Consider the following 10,885-nt stretch of genomic DNA (forward strand, 5'->3'; position numbering starts at 1 on the left):
ATGACAAAATCACTGTACTAAACACTCCTCGATATGACGACCTTACTACCCGTGTAATTATAAAGTTGATTTTTAGTGTCCGCCAAGTGTTTTGTTCTTTTATGAGGCAAGTTCAAACGTAAATCATACAGGAATGGACTATATTTACGTAATGTATTGATAACCAGCAATTAAGCATTGATTCTAAAAGAAGAGTGGTTTTAACCTGATCGTCTTCTATGTTATAAACTGACTTGAAATTGGTCAGCAACAAACGTAAAAGGCATTTGCAGAGCAGTTAGGATCTGAAAAACACAGCCTAAATATGATTTATTCAATTTCAGTAAGGATATCTACACAGCAACTACACACAACGTATACAACAAATGCATTGAAATCACTCAACAGTAAAACGGTTTTTTTCTTCAAAAAAGACACAACGCACAATACAGTTTGCAAAGGCTTGTTTGATAATGAACTTATCATAGATACCAGGATTTCAATTTTATATTTGCGCGTTTCCTCTACAAATGATTCGTCAGTGACGCTCGAATCAATTAATGGTGTAGTCCAAATAAATTACTAAGTTGAAAAAGCATTGAGAACCGATAATTCATAAAAGTTTTGCCAAATAACCTGATTTTATCTATCGTGAGGTAGAAAAGCCCTAGTATTTAAAATATTCAAGGTTTTGTGAACTGGCATGTCAGTTAACTGCTAGTAGTCTGTTGTTGTTTATGTATTATTGTCATTTTGTTTATTTTCTTTGGTTACATCTTCTGACATCAGACTCGGACTTCTCTTGAACTGAATTTTAATGTGCGTATTGTTATGAGTTTACTTTTCTACATTGGCTAGAGGTATAGGGGGAGGGTTGAGATCTCACAAACATAATTAACCCCGCCGCATTTTTGCGCCTGTCCCAAGTCAGGAGCCTCTGGCCTTTGTTAGTCTTGTATTATTTTAATTTTAGTTTCTTGTGTACAATTTGGAAATTAGTATGGCGTTCATTATCACTGAACTAGTATATATTTGTTTAGGGGCCAGCTGAAGGACGCCTCCGGGTGCGGGAATTTCCCGCTACATTGAAGACCTGTTGGTGACCTTCTGCTGTTGTTTTTTTCTGTGGTCGGGTTGTTGTCTCTTTGGCACATTCCCCATTTCCATTCTCAATTTTATTTGTGAACAGTTGCTTTATAATTATGACCATGTTAATGATATTATATCGATCTGTTAAATTCTTCTCTATAGGAAACGCTTGTTGCGTCATAATCGTGTGAGTAACCCTAATAATATATGATGCCACAATAACTACCCGAACAGTTTAAGACAATGCAAATCCCTGAAGTGTTTTAAATATCAGCTAAAAACTCATTCTTATCGCATTGCTTTTTAATAAGATTGAATTCTTTTCTCTTTTACGAGCTTTTTTTTTTTTTTACCTTTTTGTATTTCGTTTGAGAGTTGTTTTGTATGCTTTTAGCTTATGTTGTTAATTTTTAATTCTTTGTTTTAACATGTTTTTTCGTATGGACCTTTTTTTATGGTAGGCATTTTTTATTTCAGTATTTGAATATGACACAATGTATGTTTTATGTTTTTGTCATTGATTTGTTTTAATTACTATGTGAATATACAGCGCCTTAGAGTAATTTTAATTTTTTATATAGGGCGCTTTATAATTTTTTATTATTTTTATTATTATTAATTTGTTTAAACGCCATGCACAATTTATACCCAAAATAAGGTTTCACCATATTAATTTTAGCCCTAAAAATTTGAAATGTTTTAACTGTAATAATGTTCTAAAAGAAAAAAGGAAAATATATATTAAAATATCCGATTGTTTTAGATATAGTAGGTTTTAACGAATTAGTGTATATTTGTGACGTCCTATATGTAGATGAATTCCTTAAAAATCTGAGAATACTCTTGCACTACATCAGACCAATTTATGTATTATATATGTGTGGATATACATTTTTTTCTTATTATACATGTTCTTTAATACACAAACATTTAGCCATACATTCAACATGTATAAACATATGTACATATTGTAAACAACATTAATGCCGTAAAATTACTGTATATACTAGTACTCTGAGGTATATGATTCCCTCATAACAAACAATGTCACTTCTACAGTGGTTAAATTCCGGTAATATTAAAGTGAAAGCTCCTGCCAACCCATGCTTGCCCGGTCAATCTCAATGCAGTTCACAACGTGATGTTATTGTAACCCAAGCAGCCAACGACGGTATTGACACGATGAATTGCGCTACTACTTATGCATTTGTCTGTCTCGATAGCTGAAAATTGACATTTACGGCAACTCTTGTCATAGTTCTAAGTTTTACTCCAAGCTTATATAAACGTTCAAATAAAAGATTATTACTGAAATTAAAAGCGTAGAAATCGTAGTTTCACAAGCTTGTTTTATTTTTAAACAGTGAGGTAAAAGTTGTTTTATTCATTTATTTGCAGTTACAAAAACGTTGCAAATGCAAAAAAAATCATTGCGGCAGATATAGATTTTTTAACGTGACGTTCCAACAGAGTCCTTATTTAGCTTTCAAACTACCTCAAACAGAAAACGCAAACGGGGAGAAGAAACATTTCAGAAGTGAAGAGTGTCTTTTAAAGATTGAGCTCTTTGCATTTTTATATTGTTTTAATTTTTGAAATAATACATTTTAACCTCTGTTTTTTCTTCTGTTTTGCACACATTTAAAGAAATGATCTATAATATTAGTACTCAAATATACCTATGTTAAGATTACGTCACAAATTAAAACTGGCATGCGCAATCTTAATATATTTATTACTTCCTTGACTGAAGTTTCAATTTATGTGTTAAAGAAAGTTTTGATGGTAAGTTTTTAGACTTCTACAAATGTTTAAGAATAATCATACAAATACAATCTACTTTAATCAAAATAAATCCCATTTATAAACATGATAAAGGTATAAAATGAATTAAAATGAATTAACTTTCGTTTTTGGTTAACTATTGCATTACCTTGTTGAAATCGACATTGTGACGACAACATTATTCTCATTGTACATATGCAAAGGGTCAATATTGACAGACGTCCTTGGTTTCTTTATGTTTAATACAAAAAGGATTTATGCATGTCTTTTGAAAGCAAAATTAAATATCAACTTTACAACAAACATGAAAAGAATAAAAATAGATATAACCAGACTAAATCTTGTGGTAGGTATTTACAGGGTACACGGTTGAGTTAACATTTGTAAAGACTTACATTGTATAGTGATAAGGTGACATAAAGAATAATGTAATTGCTGAAAGGAGTCATTCGTTTTAATAATGGCTGTTTTCAATAACACAAGGATGAAAAATATCAATTATATTTTTTTTGAATTTATATTATGTCTGGACAAACATGACAAACGGAGTAAACTCTTACAAAATGTAAGCTGGCTACTATTTATTTAATATAAATCTATCAACCTTGGAAAGTTGTCTACTTACTATGAGCAAAATAAATATTTTTCTTTTATTTCGGTCAAAGTTCCAAGATATTTCTTATAGTTTAGCTAGTAAAAGATATGATTGCGGGTCATCGACGTTTGGTAGTTTTTTTTCGGGGAGGAGGGATGCCTGTCTCTTTTGCTATCCGTGTCCTATACTTGAAACTATATGAGCGTCTGTCGTCCGTAATTATTTGTTTTCCTTTTATACTAGGCAAAATTTAACCATCTTTTGTCAAAAACAAATAATGGAATTTAGAAGAAATATGTCCGATGATTCCACTTTTCACCTCACAAGACCGACATGGTTAATACATAACATAGGGGGAAAATAGCTATTTATAAAGATAATCTGACAGGTTAACATACTTAGGATTGTAGCTGTATTTAACAAAACTTTTAGGAATTTTCTGTTCTTAATGCTCTTCAACTTCATACTTTATTTGACCTTTTTAACCTTTTTTTTATTCGAACTTCAATGATCATTATTTTAAAGACGAAACGCACGTGTGGCGCAAATACAAAATTTAAATCCTGGCATCTTTAATGGTTTATTTACATAATATAAATAGTATTTCAAAATAACACAGTTATTTCTATGATTTAATACATTAAAAATAGATATATGAGTAATAGTCCTTAAATGAAGATTTTTACCAATATTTTCATCTTCCTTATTCTCTTGAAAATTATTAATCGATATTGGTTAATTTTAAATAGCAAAAATGATCAATTAGATATTATCTACAAATAAGGTAGAATTGTCTAAATCGGTAGAGCAGTCATTGCCCGTACAAAAGTGATAGGTACCAAGATGGACATTCAATACTCATAATAAGAGCCGAAGAAAGCTGCGACGCCATGAAAAAAAGGCAAAAGGACGAACGAATCCAGACAAAGATTTTTAAAAACAGCCGATAAATACCAGTCTGCAATGTTTGAGTGTGTCCATTGATGAAAGTTCTCCTGCATCCCGGTTTTCGACTTTTTATAGATTCCAGTGGATTTTTTGTTCAATAAATATAAGAAATAAAACACTGTTTAATGTATGCATGTTCATATATATTATACTGATAAATATGTCTTTGATTTGCGGTTAAATTGTCAGAGTTAAAATCTCAAATGCTTTATATGTTGATTACAAGTTTCTAACACACATTTGTTTTATTCTTTCAGTATGAATCATTTTTGCTGTTGTTCTTTTAAAGACTGTATGAGGATGATTTGACATATTAAGATAACTGTAATTCCTACATACTAAAACATTGTAACAGAGATATGGCTAACAAAGAAAGGGAGAACTTTTATCGGGGAACAACACTTATAGTAGATAACACCAAGACCTCATTTGTTGATCTTTTAGAACTCCATTTATCTAGGAGTAACCTATCGTTTCAAGATTTCATAAACAAACATCAACATCAAATATATCATCTGTGTTACAATACTAAAAAATGTTGTCAGTGTACTCCAGGTTATATTCTCCCAAACAACCGTATTCTCCACTATCCACAATTGGAAGTTCTCTTTGATAAGTATGCAAAGAAACCTGGTCACAGCAAGCCAGTGAATCGAAGTGACTTTTGTTGCGCTAAAACTCTCATAGGCATTACAACAGCTCTTCTCGATATAACGTTAGCAAGAACTTTATTGGTAAACTTGTGTAACGATGTCTTTTGGTATAGCTGTTTGATTGTTCAATCGCTATCTCTAGAAGATTTCTTAAATCAAAACAAGCACACTATTTATCATCTAAGGGAACCAAACGTTCCATGCTGTCAATGCCAACCTGGTTTCATTTTCCCAGTGACCAGTCCGTTGTTAGATCTTCAGTCATGGAAGTTTTTATTTAACTTGCCCGAGTTGCCTTGTCAACATCATCGAATGGTACCAAGTGATTTAGTTTGTACCGTGTCAGCATCACGAGGCATTGCTGTACGTCATCTTAGCGATTATCTTACTAAACTTCTTATTGAACAGTGCTGTCCACTCAGAAAAACAATCGATATGCTTATCCAAATGAGAAATATGATCCAGGGACATGCTAGTGAAGGAAGAATATCCGACGCTGACTATGGAGGATACATATTGGACATTGAATCAGGAATTATGGAGATTTCTAAAGTTTGTAAAAATGAAGCCGCTGCCAAGCAGTCTCTATCAGACCTTAAAACCAGATCACTGGATGAAACTGTATGTGTTCAATATCAAAATATGTTGTTGGAGCAGATTCAGAAGGAAACACAAATTGAAGAGGTAATGTTGTTTTATATGGGATGTAAGCACCACATTTGAGATCGAATGATATTGTTATAATATCTAATAAGTAATTTTGAATATCTTTGTTTATTCTTTTTGTCCTTTCTTCTGTCCATTCATTTTCAGTTTACGTTACAATGTTTTTTCTTTTAATACTTTGCATTTGTCTTTTCTAACTTAAATTTTTACAAAAATCTAATTATCGTCAAATTAAGTTGACCAATTATATCAAGACTTCACATAAACTATTATTGGAAGTGATATCATGATGTTGCTGTCCGCTTAACACGAATGTAGTTTTTTTTAATTGAAATTGGGATAAAATAAACCAGAGCAACTTAATGTATTCTTATGACCGTATCTTAGATTATTTATTATGTTTAATTTAAGTCGTTCCAAGTTATAGTTACAAGCGCAAAGATATCAAGATTTACAATAAAATAATAACATAGTCGGAATTTACAGGTGGCAATTTAAACGGGGTTTTTTTTTGGCAAAAAGCTAGAACAAAATGTAATCAGTACAAATAATCAGAAGTACCATTTAACAAATAGGTCAACACAGACAAAACTACCAGTCAATTTCTCAACTTTTATAGATACAGTAAAAACTAGGCAAAGACAATGATGTGTATTTAAATATCGACTGAGAATATCTCCTGTAAAAGATGCATTTAAATCAAGATGAGCTCCATTGACACTAATTGCATTTAGATGCACTCAGTCGTGTTTAGTTTTGAGTTTTATATCAATATCGATTTTAATATATCTAATTTTATGTTTGACCTTTTTCTGAATAATTCAAGGGACAGTCGGATTTTTCTTTTTCATTTCAGAAATTAGACAATATTGCAGGGCAATTACCAGAACAAATAGAACTAGCCCTCAACAAAGCATTTCACAATAACATGCCAGACATAGTGGAACAATCTGTCCAGTTAGCAGTTAAAAAGATATACGAACCAAATTCAAAACTGACAATTGGTAATAATTTTTAGTTATTGAAAATTATAGATCCCTATTTTCGGACTTTTCACAAGGCGGCTGGATGAGGTCCTTATCGTTACCAAATGTTGACATTTCTTGTGCCATCTTTTATAAGAAAATTTTCTATAAAGCAGAACATGAAATTAAAGATTTTTTTGTTCTTTTGTTCTTTTCCTTGATTTGTCCCTGTATTTATTCAATGTCCAATGATGTTGAGTATTATGTTTTTTACTACATTTATGATATCAGTTTTTTAATTACAGAAGATACATCCCTTTTTATGTTGTAGTTGTTGTTCACGTACTATAGGGCATGCGCTTTGCTCAATATGTAAGGTGCTTCAATGACCGTTTATAATTGACATCTTCGATCCATTGGAATTTCATGTGTTATCATCTAATTGACGCTTAGACCTTTACTTTTATACGACCGCAAACATTTTAATTTTTCGTCGTATATTGCTTTCACGTTGGCGTCGTCGTCGTCGTCGTCTTGCGTCGTCGTCGTCCGAATACTTTTAGTTTTCGCACTCTAACTTTAGTAAAAGTAAATAGAAATCTATGAAATTTTAACACATGGTTAATGACCACAAAAGAAAGGTTGGGATTGATTTTGGGAGTTTTGGTCCCAACATTTTAGGAATTAGGGGTCAAAAAGGGCCCAAATAAGCATTTTCTTGGTTTTCGCACTATAACTTTAGTTTAAGTAAATTGAAATCTATGAAATTTTGACACAAGGTTTATGACCACAAAAGAGAGGTTGGGATTGATTTTGGGAGTTTGGGTTGCAACAGTTTAGGAATTAGGGGCATAAAAAGGGTCCAAATAAGCATTATTCTTGGGTTTCGTACAATAACTTTAGTATAAGTAAATAGAAATCAATGAAATTTAAACACAAGGTTAATGAACACAACAGGAAGGTTGTGATTGATTTTGGGAGTTTTGGTTCCAACAGTGTAGGAATTAGGGGCCAAAAAGGGGCCCAAGTAAGCATTATTCTTGGTTTTCGCACCATAACTTTAGTAAAAGTTAATAGAAATCTATGAAATCTAAACAGAAGGTTTATGACCATAAAAGGAGGGTTGGGTTTGATTTTGGGAGGTTTGGTCCCAACAGTTTAGGAATAAGGGGCCTAAAGGGTCCAAAATTGAACTTTGTTTGATTTCATCAAAAATTGAATAATTGGGGTTCTTTGATAGGCCGAATCTAACTGTGTATGTAGATTCTAAATTTTTGGTCCCGTTTTCAAATTGGTCTACATTAAGGTCCAAAGGGTCAAAATTTAAACTTAGTTTGATTCTAACAAAAATTGAATTCTTGGGGTTCTTTGATATGCTGAATCTAAAAATGTACTTAGATTTTTGATTATGGGCCCAGTTTTCAAGTTGGTTCAAATCGGGGTCCAAAATTAAACTTTGTTTGAATTCTTCAAAAATTGAATAATTGGGGTTCTTTGATATGCCAAATCTAACTGTGTATGTAGATTCTTAATTTTTGGTCCCGTTTTCAAATTGATCTACATTAAAGTCCAAAGGGTCCAAAATTAAACTAAGTTTGATTTTAACAAAAATTGGATTCTTGGGCTTTTTTGATATGCTGAATCTAAACATATACTTAGATTTTTGATTATGGGCCCAGTTTTCAAGTTGGTTCAAATCAGGATCCAAAATTATTATATTAAGTATTGTGCAATAGTAAGAAATTTTCAATTGCATAGTATTCAGCAATAGCAAGAAATCTTCAATTGCACAGTATTGTGCAATAGCAAGCAATTTTCAATTGCACAGTATTGCGCAATAGCAAGAAATCTTCAATTGCACAGTATTGTGCAATAGCAAATATTTTCAATTGCACAGTATTGCGCAATAGCAAGAAATATCTAATTGCACAATATTGTGCAATAGCAAGAAATTTTCAATTGGTGTTATCTTTCTTTGTCCAGAATAGTAGTTGAATCAACTTAAATCATTGTTTTATACAATATACAATGTATATTCACTTTTACTACCAACTGATAAATTAAAACAATCTTTACCATTCAGTGATAACAAGCACTTTATTTTACATTTTAATATTTTATGATGTACTTAAATGAGTAGTTATTGTTGCAAACTCCATTAGGAATTTGAATTGAGATCAGTTTTGGAAAAAGGGAAAGGGGGATGTGAAAAAAAAATGGGAGGGTTAATTTTTTCTCAGTTCAGATTTCATAAATAAAAAGAAAATTTCTTCAAACATTTTTTTGAGAGGATTAATATTCAACAGCATAGTGAATTGTTCAAAGGCATTAAAAATATTTTAAGTTATTAGACCACATTCATTCTGTGTCAGAAACCTATGCTGTGTCAACTATTTGATCACAATCCAAATTTAGAGCTGAATCCAGCTTAAATGTTGTGTCCATACTTGCCCCAACTGTTCAGGGTTCAACATCTGCGGTCGTATAAAGCTGCGCCCTGCGGAGCATCTAGTTTTTCTCTAATTCTTCGTCAATATATCCCATTCTGCTCCCATTGTATAAAAAAAATTAATCAACGTGTGGTTTGCTTGATCACAGTTCTTCATTGGTTAAGATTCGATTTTCACATCGTCCTGAATATGCATGAAATATTTGCCACTGGACGTTAAGCAACCAACAATCAATCAATCAATCGATTATAACGTCGGATTTTCTTGGATTCCTCTGAATTTCCTATTGTGATGACATAAAAAATGTTATCATGCATGCATATTTTCTTTGGTTACATCTTCGGACATCAGAATCGGACTTCTCTTGAACTGAATTTTAATGTGCGTATTGTTATGCGTTTACTTTTCTACATTGGCTAGAGGTATAGGGGGAGGGTTGAGATCTCACAAACATGTTTAACCCCGCCGCATTTTTGCGCCTGTCCCAAGTCAGGAGCCTCTGGCCTTTGTTAGTCTTGTGTTATTTAAATTTTAGTTTCTTGTGTACAATTTGGAAATTAATATGGCGTTCATTATCAATGAACTAGTATATATTTGTTTAGGGGCCAGCTGAAGGACGCCTCCGGGTGCGGGAATTTCTCGCTACATTGAAGAGCTGTTGGTGACCTTCTACTGGTTTTTTTTTTCTATGGTCGGGTTGTTGTCTCTTTGGCACATTTACCATTTCCATTCTTAATTTTTTGATAACGTCACATAGAAAGAGCACATCATTTTGCAGGTCATTCGCAAAGATGGACTAACTTTGCCTGAGTATTGTTTCGAGTGAATACATATCGTATCACACTCGATGCAGTGGTAGAATCTATATTTATCCATGTTTCATTTTGAAGTTAAGAAACGTAGTTTTAGACTGTTGAATATGTTGACATGAATATCAATAATATGGTCATTTTTTTTTATAAATTTCCTGTTTACAAAACATTGAATTTGTCGAAAAACTAAGGATTTTCTTATCCCAGGCATAAATTACCTTAGCCGTATTTGGCACAACTTTTAAATTTCCTGTTTACAAAACATTGAATGTTTCGAAAAAAACTAAGGATTTTCTTATCCAAGGCATATATAACGTTAGCCGTATTTGGCACAACTTTTTTGAACTTTGGATCCTCAATGCTCTTTAACTTTGTACTTGTTTGGCTTCATAAATATTTTGATATGAGCGTCACTGATGAGTCTTATGTAGACGAAACGCGCGTCTGGCGAACTAAATTATAATCCTGGTACCCTGATAACTATTGAAACTGAGAGTTATATTATATTTAAAGAGCAATACATTCCCAATAGATATAACTGTACTAGATACTGCACAAATTATGATAATAAGTTTTAGCAATACTCGTTATTGCTTTGTTTTGTTTTGAGAATTAATTAATTGCGTTCTGAAATAATACGTTTTTGGTAAATTATGTTCTTGTTTTATATATCGTTTGGTACATTTAAATCGTTATTAAATTCCAAAACATTTCATTTTCCAGACCAACAGAGACAAAAGAGAAAACTTTTGGGTATGTGTTTAATTAAATCAATATACAATAGAAGATAAAATTGTAAAGAATGTTCAATTTAAGATAGTCTGTCAATAGCAGTGCCACACGCTTTCCCTTTCAACCATGTATGTGTGTGTGTGTGTGTGTGTGTGTGTGTGTGTGTGTGTGTGTGTGTGTGTGTGTGTGTGTGTGTGTGTGTGTGTGTGTG

Source organism: Mytilus galloprovincialis, chromosome 11 (genome assembly GCF_965363235.1).
Source record: "Mytilus galloprovincialis chromosome 11, xbMytGall1.hap1.1, whole genome shotgun sequence".
NCBI classification, from domain to species: domain Eukaryota; kingdom Metazoa; phylum Mollusca; class Bivalvia; order Mytilida; family Mytilidae; genus Mytilus; species Mytilus galloprovincialis.